The 12,822-nt window shown below is 35.8% G+C and overlaps 1 long non-coding RNA gene across 2 annotated transcripts; it reads left to right on the top strand.

Annotated features, from left to right (window-relative positions):
* Nucleotides 1-1,250: 1,250 nt before the first annotated feature.
* On the top strand, nucleotides 1,251-3,879 carry LOC136220534 (uncharacterized). Of its 2 annotated transcripts, none has more exons than XR_010684557.1 (5): nucleotides 1,251-1,540; nucleotides 1,667-1,852; nucleotides 3,142-3,210; nucleotides 3,295-3,435; nucleotides 3,545-3,879. It is a non-coding gene; the product is annotated as an uncharacterized lncRNA (long non-coding RNA). The 2 variants fall into 2 exon arrangements; XR_010684558.1 differs by having other exon boundaries at nucleotides 3,542-3,879.
* Nucleotides 3,880-12,822: the final 8,943 nt, after the last annotated feature.

Genomic DNA, 12,822 nt, shown 5'->3' with positions numbered 1-12,822 from the left:
AAATTGTTTACTGTAATTTCAGGTAGCAGCAAGCGCTCGAGGAGTGCTACAGATGACGGCATTTGTAGAGCGGTGGCAGCCAGACACGTCATCATTTCACATGCCGTTCGGTGAGATCAAACCCAATCAAAATCCTCAGCCTTTGCAAAATCCAACGATAGCTCCCTTCAGTCTCGTCTTTAACTATAGCATACGCTATCTTGAAGTTGTTATTGCATGCGTCATCCCCACAATCTCAACAAACGGCATTTTGTACTTGTTTGTTTTGTACGTTGAATCAATGCCGATGTACCAGTGGTAAGTCCTGAACATATCAACTGAATCTGGATGTGCCATAAACACATGTGTTATCACACCGGAATCAATCTGTGTGTAATTGACATATTTGTTCTGCACAGCAATATGGTAGAATTGACTAGCCAAGTCTCTACCTTCAAACCCGTCCTTCCTCATTTTGTCCCTGTAATTATATATGTGTTTAATTATTGGGTTGTTTTCTGGGTGTTTTTCTTTAACTGCTGCTAAAATAGCACAGGGCTTTGCTTGAGCTGAAGTCATATTACGCACAATTTGTTTGGATGCGATACTGAGTCCGCTCATCTGCCGACTTCCCTCTGGATACACACGCATTGTATGGTTATGCATTCCAGTTAACCCAGCCTTACACTACAAGAAATATAACATTTTATGACGATAATTTTTTCTACGAACATAATTTCGTCGCTGATAAACACTTATTTATGACAAATTTTAAATTTCGTCATTAATTTTATTTTTTTCATGACAACTTTGAAAGATGTCTTCTTTGATTTGCTAATCTTTCACTATTTGATATATTTTATGACGATAAGAAAAAATTCGTAACTTAAAGCTTTAGAGATAAAATTTAATACAATGAATTTAGAGAGAAAAATATTATTTGACGAAATAATATTATTTTGTGACAAAATTATCGTTATGGTAAGAAAATCTTTTTATGACGATTTATATTCGTGATAACTTAAACTAAACAAACGGTAACAAATTAAATTTCATCATATTATTATATATTTTAATATTATTGCAATTATATATTAATGGTTGTTACTACAATATTTGTAAAGAAATTTTAATAAATCAAATTTGGAGAAATTTTTTTATTGAAGAATATTTTTAATAAACGAATTTTTTTTTTTTGTCATACAAATAAAATATGATAATAAAATATATGTTATCATTTTTTATTATCTTAATTTAATTGTAATGTCAACAACAACACCACTTCTCTCCCTCTCCGTTTTCTTCTCTCCATTTCTCTTCTTCAGTTATGTGTTCTTTGGATCTGCCTCTCTCATGGCCATTTATTCCTTCTCAAACCACCAGATATGGTTGTAGCCTTCTCTTTATTGCTTATTCCTTTCTCATTCCCCATTCTCTCTATTTTTTGTCCATCTCCATGAATTTTCTTCAGACCCAAATTGTAGCTCCGCTAGCCACCATTGTAGTTCCGATGTTTGATTGAAGTCGATGCTTGCTCCCTCATCCCTTTATTGTGTTTCAGGTTAGTTAATTTAACTGTTATGTGTATGAATTGGGTATTTATAAATTAGGGGCTTTTATTCAATACTATGATATTGGCGCTTTGCCACAAGTGTTTATGAGGGATTTATTCTCCTTCCATGTCCAGGTTATATAGATAGTTATGGGTTTATGGAATTCGCTGAACTTGTGACCATTTATCAATGGTTTCAAAAGTTGCGTGGGAAACTAGTCACTTGCGTCTGATTTGAAGAATTCGACTCTTAATATTCAAAGGGAGGAGCTAGTTTGAGGTCCATTAGGCACCGTACAAGGAGAGAAAATATAGAAAATGGTAATGGTTTGTTTTTTTTTTCTTTCCAGATTTTGTTTGGCTGCTTATGATTTTTATATTATGTGAAGAATTGGTGTTTAATATTCTGTTTCGGCTGTTTCTTTAGCTTTGCTTGGTTGTTGGTTAAGTTATGAGACAATATTGAAAACAACAGTCTCTAGCCATCATTTTATTAAGTTTCCCACCCATTTCTATTTCTTTTTGGTTCCTGGTTTAAGCTAAAGAATGAAAATCTACAAGGGTTAAGTCGACTCATTCTTTCTTTACATGCTTCTTCTCGTAGTCATAATATAATAATCGTTTAGAATCTGTTTGGGTTTAAGTTGCCAATTTAGTTTAGTTTCTTTGGAGTACTTAGCGCAGCATTTTGGAATTTTATTTCTAGAAAATTCCATTGAAGATTCTTTGTCCAATATTAGTTGTGCAGAAGAGACTTTTTCCCTTATCTCTGTCTTTCTGCTAAGTTAGCAAATTTAGTTTCTCTCCTTCCATATATTTTGTTCAGAAGACATCCTTTTATAGTCAATTGATCTTATCGTATTTGTGTTGTCATTTGTCTCGTTTCTGCTTCGGTTCAAGGGTTCATATATCACATTCCTTATGTCTCGAGAAATGAATGAGTCCTCTAGTTTCATGTCTTTACTGTTACTTGTTTCCATTTCAATGTTTCTATTCGCTGTGTTAGGGAAAACTTTATATGGTTGAAAACCATGGAATTAAATCATCATGCTTTCTGACTGCAAATCACATATAAAATGTACATCTAGAGTTAAATTTTGAATATGTATTTGTATAGATAAGATGAAATATTTGGATTTGGATTTTTTTCAGTTGACATGGATTATTATTGTGTTAAATATAATGTATCATTTCGTTTAAACATAACAAATATGCATCTTAGATCATGGGTACATAACCCGTTCTAATTCTCCGAATTTTTGTAGTTGTTTATTGAATTATAAGTATCTTGATGATGCTATTCTTATTTGTTAGAGGATATTGTTTAGTCTGTGAAATTCAAGCTGATAAAGCAAAGGCAATGGTCGATAAGTTGAATATGTGAAATCATGAACTTGGGACGACCATACGTGAACTGAGTTCTAAATGGCCTACCTCTAATGGAAGTGAAGATGGCGAGTTGTAGACAACATTTAAGAACAAGTTATACCTTATATACTAGAAACTAATAATAATACATTACCGTCAGAAGAACCTGAGTTTGTGGGGGCTAATATGGTTTACATATGATCTTACACAGTTCTTTATGTTTTATATTTTAACTGTCACAGGTTTTATAACACCTTGTCCAGATCCAAAAATAGTGGTTTGAGGCTCTAAACTTTTTAGTCTTCGATGAGGTAAAGTACATTAACAAACTTCAGTAATAGTCTTACCTCTCTTGCCAATTATTTGATAATTTACATCGTCTTGATATAATGCAGGTCCAAGATCATGATATTGTGTGTGGATCACTAGAATCAGTTTAGAATGCTGCGAAATGGCTTGGAGATCTGGGATCTGATCTTTAATAAATATAGTGTTGCATTGCTAATCGACCATTTGATTTGGGATATAACTCGCATGTAAGTGATTATTCTTGCAAATTATCCAAGTTGGACAAGTTTAAGAACAATAATTAATTATGATGGCTACTGTTAGTTTTGAGAGTAATTTAATTGATTATTCTAGCAGGTCTGCAGCAATGAAAAAGCTGAGGAATTGGAAGAATTCTCTAGTAGCCAAGCGAACCCTGCCAATACTGTGAATTTGAAGCAAAGCATAGAGCAAGTAAGAATCAAGGCAATGTGGATACATAGCATAAAGCGAGAGAAAGCTCCCTTCAGGAATTAGTCAAATAGCTACTTGCAAAGTATGATGGCTCCTACAGTCTTATTACACATAATGTTATCTTCTTTGTACTTTTAGGTATTGGTCTTGTTATACAAGAAAGTTTCCTTCTTAAGTATCATTTTGTTATTGTATTTGACATGTTAAATATTTGGAGCTGTGATAATAAAGGTGCATTTCGATAATAGTTTTTTTCTAATTGTTCACATTCTCCACTTTAGTTAAATGTTAAAGTGACAATGTTTTTGACAGGTATAATGTCAATTAAAATTTTACAATTCTAGTCTAATGTAGATATTCATCACTTTAACCACATATTCTAATGACTTAATATATGGATTTTTTCTGTTTAATATCTATGTTTCATGACGAAATTTTAATTTTAAGTGACAAAGATTATGTCAGTTACAATGTCACGTTAACTTTAGAATTTCAGTCTTATATTTGTATCATCGCGTTATCCATATGTTTATATGACAAAATTTGAACAACATCATTTAAAAGGTTAACTATTCATGACAAAATGAGGTTTTACATGACAAAATTTTGCAATAATAGTGACATAATAAACGTCATATAAACAAAAACAATATTGTGACGCATGTTCTTATTTGTCATATAAAAGTAAATCATTTATGACAAAATGAAAATTCGTCATATATACATAATACCACGCTCCTACCGTGACGATCCATGTGACGATACAATTTCATCACCTATTTTGTATTGTGACAAAAAATCATATTTTTATGACAATTTTTGTGCGTCATAAAATATCAAATTTCTTGTAGTGTTAGCATGTATCCCCCATCCAGAAAGGTCTGCATGTTGATAGGCTTTAATCTGAAATTTACAGCGGCACGCTTTAGTTTAATTTTTCTTATTGCAGGATCTTCATCAATTCTCACAACACCTCTATAGCGTTCACCCCGTGAACATCTCAACAGCCTTTGTTTTCCCTCATGTTTGTGCGAATATATTACAATCTTAAACCCATTCTGAATAGCTATCTTCTTTGCCCAATCAATAGCATCTTGACACGAAGGGAAAACGGTATCCGTTATGAAACGTTGACTATAATCAATGCCATCGGGATTCCAATCTTCAAACGGTACCTGAATATACAGAAAATGCATAATAACTAATCATAATGTACGTTAATATACCTTAAAAATTTGATTCGGGGTAATTTATGTCCTATTTTTTCATGGGCGGGCAGGCTGCCCGTTCCACCATGGGTGAGGACGGGCAGCGCTTACGCCCGTTCCGTCTGTGGAACGGGCAGCGTAACACCCGTTCCCTTGGTGGAACGGGTGGCGCATGCGTCCGTTCCCTAGGCCGAACGGTTAGTTCATCCGTTCGGCCTAGAGAACGGGCAGCATGTGCTGCCCGTTCAAGCAAAATTCAAAAAAAAAAATAAAAAAAAATTAAAAAAAAATTCAGAAATTAATTTGAGAATAGAAATCTTATCTCGTGTTCGAAATTAAAATCTTCGGGAAAGCTCGGGTCCATTTTTGTAAAAACCGGGTTTTTGGCTTGGGAGAGAGAGGTTTTAAGGTTTTGGGTGAAAAAAAATAAAAAGGGCAAATATGTCAAAAATGGACGGTAGACCGGAATTAGGATGCGGTGAATAGTATTACCCTTACTGGCGCCACGTTCTCCTCCGTAACCCACAACAACAACACTAAACTCCCGTTTCATAGTTTTGCATCCAAGTATGAGAAGAGACCACTGAGGAATCCTCTCCAGGAAAGAAAAACCATATTTTATGATGGCGGTGCCCACCACTACGGCGACCTTGTGGCAAATCTGGTTCTGGGTTTGGCTGCCATTGACAGTAGCAAGGGCGTTTAATCTGAGGGTTGACATGTTGAAGATAGAAGTGACTTCTCTTACAAGTAGTGCCTAGATTTATAGGGGAATGGGGTGATATTATTATTACATATACATTTATTATTCATCTTCCTTTGTTGTTCCAATTTTCTAGATCCTAAGCTAGTGTAGGGCTGATATTTGGGTAGAATCCAATTTAATTGAATGACATTGACAACTAGTACTGTCATTCATTCCCAGCTCAGTGAAAGAAACAACACAAATATTATCGATATCTTCGTCCAACAACAACTCCATTGCATTGGTAAGTTTAAAAACAAGAGCATTCATTAATGAGGCTTGTCAGACTCCCCCATTTTCCTTCCCAACATCTCTCTATTGCCTGTTCATCACAAACAGAACCAAAGAGAAGGAAAGCACTCGTAAACTTGGGATGTCTTAGACTACCAATTTTATTACAACTTCACAAGACTTTTTCCTTGCTGGATAACTCAGGGTAACTATACATGGCCCTCTCTTGCCTATAAAATAATGCAAAATTGGCATTCTAGATGCACAATAACGAATCTGCTCTCATTGAGACTAAGATTGGTGAGAGAGATAATTATTTTTTGGGTATTTTTGGAATGCTACCGTATTGGTTTTATCTCACATTATTGTAACTCTACAAAGTTATCTATAGAATGCTCTCTTTATAATACTATTTTATAGTGGAAGAATTTACTATTGAGTTTATTCGTGGACGTATGATGAATCACGTTAAATTATCGGTGTCATTTTTATTAATTATTCTGCTAATCCTTATTTTCACGGAATATTTTTCCCTTTGTTCCCAACAACTGCTACCAGAGCCTACTCAATATATAGAGGCAAAATTAACAAGAAAAATTGTCACGTTAAATGGCTCAACTGCTAATCCTTATTCACGGGATCCATATAACTGTCTAGATATCTTCATATCTAAAGCTTGTGAGATCAGCTCTTTGTCTCGACAGAAAACACTGTTACATGCAAGTCTCAATAGTAATATGCTAACCCCTTTAACATATTATTTGACTTTGGTTGATTTTAAGTTTATTAACTTATTATAAAGTATAGTCTCACTTCATGCTTGTATGAATACTTTATAACTACTTCAAATAAACTTGAGATTACTTTTACTTACAAAAGATTAATGTCTTTCCTATATAGTTTTAATTATATTATATCTTATTAAAACAAATCATTTAAATAAACAATTTATTCATTAATATTTATATCCTAAAACAATTGTCTATAAGACATAAAACCCCAACAGTATAGTCATAACAGACCATTAGATTTACTAGTCATATACTCAGGCAATTAGTTGTAGAAAGAGAAATTTAAAGAAAAAGAAGAAATTTGAAGAGAGAGAAATAAATGGAGGGAAGAAGATGAATAGATGGAGAGATATGGGTTTAGAAGTAATTTTACATTAAGTGGTTGAATTTTTTTTACTTTTTGACCAATCAAAGCTAAAGTGGCGAGTTGACTGAGCATTGACCGGTTATTTTTACCTGATGTACACCATAGTGGGAGGTCACCTATAAGTTCGTACATATTAGTGAGACAAATTGAAGGTTGTACACCAAAGTGTGAAATGAGGCAAAGGTTGTACACCATTGATGAAATTTATCCAAAGTTATTTATCATCCCAGGAAGACACGAACCACTGATATTTGTAAATAAAGTATCCTAGATGCCTGCAGGAAGTTCATCATACTCGTGAAGACCCAAGGACAGAAGCTCTGCGTAGTTAGCCATCCAATTTGCCGCTCTATTTCCTTCACGAAATTCCCGACATTTGTCAAGCAACCAATAGAACCGATGCTGACTTACCCCATCATCTATGGCTATACGAATAACACTAAGAGTGTCAAGTTCAAAAATCAGCCACCGATAACCCTTCTCTTAAGCTAATTTTAAACCAAAATACATACCCTAGAGGTCCGCTAAGACTGTTGTGCATACGCCTAAGTTCACCATATATCCCCCAATCGAGCTACCGTTTTGATTTCGGAACAAGCCTCCAGCCGCCGCTGGGCCGGGATTACCTTTACTCGCACCATCACTTTTAAGTTTCAGCCACCCCTCATCAGGCGGACGCCATCCAATCAACACCTCCATCTCTCGCACTGCTCCCATCCCATGTACCGTTCGAAAAGCAGCAAGAATTCCATCAACATGTTTCTGCAAAAACCTGCATTTCTTCATGAAAATCATTTCTGATTACTTAAAGACACACAAACACCGCCATCTCCATAACCACCAAACAATGGACACAAAGGTGACTTGCCACTACTGGTTCTTACTAATTTTCATCGACATACAACTATCCCATATCCAATCATTCAGATTACTCGTGAAAAAATTCACACGCTGACTCAACGGAATCTATGCGTGCCACACGGTCCTCGCACGAGGACAGTCACGCGTGATATGGAGAGAATTTTCCACCAGATTGCACTCCGAAGAAGCATAGTCGTCACTAACCCTTTCTAAGACGCTCTATATTGGGCATAACACCATTTTTAAGTAAAAGCCATACAAAAAAAACGTAGACGCTTGGGCACTGGTAACCTGCAGATAGTTCATCAACCCAGTACCACATCGGAAAGGTTGGTACAGGACTGAGTCAGTTGATAAGACGTTTTCATCAAGAAAATTCCGGATGCAGTTAACTCCATCTCCATGAGTCCTCGGCCTCATTCTCCGGAAAAACGACCATGGATATTAGGCGATGGGACTCAGTCGGGGGCAGAAACACTCCAATCGACTCCCAATCTCACACCCCGTCTGTTGGTCCTATGTAACGTGAGAGAATTAGTTCCAAGGGTGGGTTAGGAACTATTTAAAAAATTTCTTGTTTAGGCTGACTTCTTTTTCAAATAAGACTTTTACATAGTCTTTTAGCACAGTGGTGCTGAGTGAGATCAAAGGCAGGTTTAGTTAACTAGTAACTAATACTGCTTCTATCGTTGAGTCAGGAGATAGCACTGAAGTCTATTCCTGAACTCAGTGCTCAAGCCACACAACTCAGTATATATATTTTAATGATTTACTTGAAGGAAAATAGGCAAACGTTTGGCAGCGGAAATATAAAAAATTTAACCTATTTCCTTTAAACCAAGATCCGTTAATCGTTATTTCATATAAAGAGGGATAGAAGGAAATACCTTTTGACGAACTATCTACCATTGCTAGCGAAGTGCCCTCAACTCTTAATCCGAGTTCACGAGCACAAAACAAAAACACAAATCAAACGATATTAGAACTCAACCGAATAATAGCAATCAAGATAGATTGCCTCTAATTAATCAACACAAGATCAAGGAATAAAAGAAAGAGATGAAAATCAATTAATTCGGAAGCAAAAGGTGAGAAACGATCCACAACAGTTGGGGGTCGAAATCTGCACTCTCCGGGATAGATAGCATGGCCAAAATTCTCAATATAAGGGGGTATATATATCCTCTTGTATCTAAACCCTAGTTAGATAGAATTAGCTTACTGAATAAGAGTTGTATTCGGAATAATACTCTTATTATTATTATCTATAATTATATCTAAATATAAAGATAATAATAACTTATTAATAGGATAATAATTAGAAGCAATTTAATCTCAATAAACCTCCTAACTTATTTATCCTATAATTAATTTAATTCATAATCATAATCTAATTATAATTGTCTGAAATTAAATTAATTCCTTATGTGTCCCTACACATGAAAATCTCCCCCCCCCCCTCTATAATTGGGCCTTAGTGGACTCAGTTGGGCTTCCGTCAATTAATTAACATCTGTTTCTCTTTTGGGTTCCAAGTCTTATGTGTGACCCATTAGGTTCTTATTGCTTCTAGCCGTATACAACCATTAAATTAATTTCTCAAAATTACATTCAATCTTTGCATAACAGAATGAGTACGCGAACTATGATTGGCAGATCCGAAACATTCCCCCGGAGCTATAAGAAGACAGGTTGATTTCATCGTTGACCTTTCCGTATTAGTTACAGTATAATTCGATCCTTTATCAACTACATCCTTGAACAGAATCTTATGACTATGGATTATGTCAAGTCACATATAGCGAGATGTTCGTTTTACTTCTACAAGCCGAGTTAACTCCAATTAGATAGGTTAAGTGAAATCTCCATTTCAAGTCTTAAGCTATCACCTTGCAAGGATTTAGACTCAAGTCTTTCACAAGCGATCCTTGGACGTATCTCCCATTTATCAGGAGTGACAAATGCTCAATCCAATGTTAACTATCCTGCAATTACTTCCTGTGATACCCAACATCTGTCGTACACACCCCAGAGTCATCCTGTTATGGATCGTGTTACAACGGGATCAAAGCATCACATTCTATAATCCAGAATCACTAATTAACATTCTTTTGAGTCTTAGGATTACTTATACCTATTAATACCAATGAGATGAACAGGTGACAAGGATAAATCTACCCATCCTGTTATCTCAAGTCGGGCGCCCAATCCTAATGAACCCTTTCACTAGATCCATGTAACTATCCAGATATCTACATATCTGAAGCTTGTGAGATCAGCTCTTTGTCTTGACAGAAAACATTGTTACATGCAAGTCTTAACAATGTTATGTCAATCCCTATTCAAAACATATCACTTGACTTGGGGTGGTTTTAAGTTTATTAGTTTATTATAATATTTTGTCTCACTTCATGCTTGTATGAACACTTTATAATCACTTTAAATAAACTTAGGGATTTCCTTTTATTTAGACTTATTTAGTTCTTTAAAAGTGGTTGCCTTTATACAGTTATGAAAACATATCTTATTAGAACAAATGACATAAAGAACAATTCATTTACAGTAGGTTTATATCCTGGAACAATTGTCTATAGGACACTAAACCCCAACATTACTAGGCACAGTACAAAGCAAGTATATAAGGAGTAGGAGTTAGAAAGTGTTACTCAACAGATTTATCCTGGTTTGGCCTCCTGCCTACGTCCAGTCCCCGGAATCCTTCTGAGCTTTAATCCACTACTGAGCTCTTTCAGGTAGAGCACAAACCTCTTACAATAGTCAGTGAGTATACAGAGTACCTTCCTCTATATCCTATACCCAATACTATTTCTACCACTGAGTGCTATAACCGAGCAACTCAGTATCTCCTTCTAATCTCTAGAAATGATAAAAGTTTTGTTCTAAGTACAAATAACACTTTAGATGATTTACAATCTAGGCTTTTACACAAGATATGAATGAGTGTAAGATTTATTTGCTTTGCTTTTCCACAGAACTTCAAGTAGAAATTTGGTCAGCATTTCGACTTGGTGAAGATCTGCATGGAATGAAGCAAATGAGAGGCATATTTATAGTGACATCTGAGGCACCGGTTATTTTGAATTTCAAAATAACCGTTGGAGGGAAATGGCTTGCTGTCGCTTTCACTCGTCAGTACTCAGTGTCTTCGGCCAATGAGAACGTTGCCTTTTCTGTCTGATTCAGTTGCCAAGTACTTTTGGCCGGTAGGCGTCAGATTGTCCCTCTACTTATCGAAAAGTCTTCTAGACAACTTCCTGTGACGTCTGAAACTTTCCCGAAGTGGAACAGCTTTGTCTCGAAGTTATTCAGGTCAACTGCTGAACTGTCTTCTATCCGTTCGACTCATCAGCTTCGGCATGAAGTTGTTAGAAGCTCCTTCTGGATCCTTCCATCTGCTGGGCCGCATTCTTCAGTTGAGCTGGATCTGTTGACTTGGGCTTTGACCTTCTCTTGTGGGCTTTTGGACGTTGGTCTTTAATGTCTTCTAATTCTTATTAATTTAAATACTCAACATTGAACAAACACATTAGTAGTAACTAAATCAAAGCATTTAAATTTAATGTGTTGGAATATTTAATCATAGGAATTTAAATCTAATTTAAATAATTTTGTCAAATCAAAATCATTGTGGAAATGTGTTTCAACAAACCCCCCCATTTTGATGTTGGCAAAAATATTAAATTAGGAACTCAGTGTTGAGCTCCCCCATGATTGTTAACATTTCCTTGGCTTCTGAAATTCTCCCCCATAAGGGTTGGACTACTGACTTAGCTTTACTTTAAACATTTTAAGGTTTAATCAAGTAAGGCTGAGTTCAGGGTCAGAAGTAGGTCAGTATTGAGAACATACTTACTATACTCAGTTATGATACTTGTTGAATGGATTCTTTTAAGAGAGTTCAGATATCAGAGTTGAAATTTTGCTGAGTTAGTTTAAAGGTTGTTGAGTGGAGTTACTCAGTGGCTTATACTTGTATAAATTTTATGTTCTTTATTTGTTCAATGATTTTTAAAGTGATAGACATTATGAGAAAAATCAATATAAGTTCAACATGGCATTTAAAGACATAAGCTATAAAATATAGACAGAGTATTGAGTCAACATTTGATATGTGAAAGATAAGTTCTCATATATAACATAGCAGACAAGTAAGCACAACAAAAGATATGATTTAGCACAGAAAGCTAGAAGATCTAAGTCGCTAGACTAAAAGGTCTATCTACTTTGTGTTGAATTGAACTTGTTTGGATTTTTGTGAGTGCTGTGTGGTTCCTTGTTGATGAGGTGGTTTTGGGGCAGTGGACGAGGAGTGAATCGTTTGCTGCTGAGTTCCTTGTTCTTCCGTTTTCTTACCCTTTTCCTTCTCTTCTTTCTCCCCCTTTTTTTCAGCATCAGAACTGGGTCCATTAATGGGAGCAAGAAACTGACCAGCTGTAACAGCATGAGAGTCGAGATGAAAACATTTAAAGACTACTCGTACTTTCCTTTAGGCCTTTAAAGACCTTCAATCCTTCATCCATATTGGATGCTGGAACACTGCCGGTTACACTCATGCAGCTGAGCATGAACTCGAGTGCCTTTCCTAGCCAAGTGATGGAGTCAGTAAGCTTGGCAAAGGATTGATGGTGTAATTTCAGCATGGAGGCATCGTAAATATGACGCTGCTGGGTTTGATATTTGACTTTCCCATATATATCTTTGGAGAAATTGTAGATGGCAGAGGTCTTCTTTTCTTCTGTCTCCATCGACTCACGATTGATGCTGAGTAGCCAAATGGCTTCAGCAACTTGTTCGATTGTGCACTCAGATGAAGACGTGATAGAATTCTGAACCTTAAAGAGCTCAGTGGTCATCTGCGGAAAGTGTTGAGTTACTTCAGCGGATGTGGCAGCAGTGGAACTAGCAGCTGAGATGTCAGTGATTTGTCCTTGAAGGGAATCTATATGATGGACCATCAG

The sequence above is a fragment of the Euphorbia lathyris genome, chromosome 2 (assembly GCF_963576675.1).
Source record: "Euphorbia lathyris chromosome 2, ddEupLath1.1, whole genome shotgun sequence".
Classification (NCBI taxonomy): domain Eukaryota; kingdom Viridiplantae; phylum Streptophyta; class Magnoliopsida; order Malpighiales; family Euphorbiaceae; genus Euphorbia; species Euphorbia lathyris.
The sequence above is the reverse complement of the archived record's forward strand: the minus strand, read 5'-3'. Positions and strand labels throughout refer to the sequence as shown.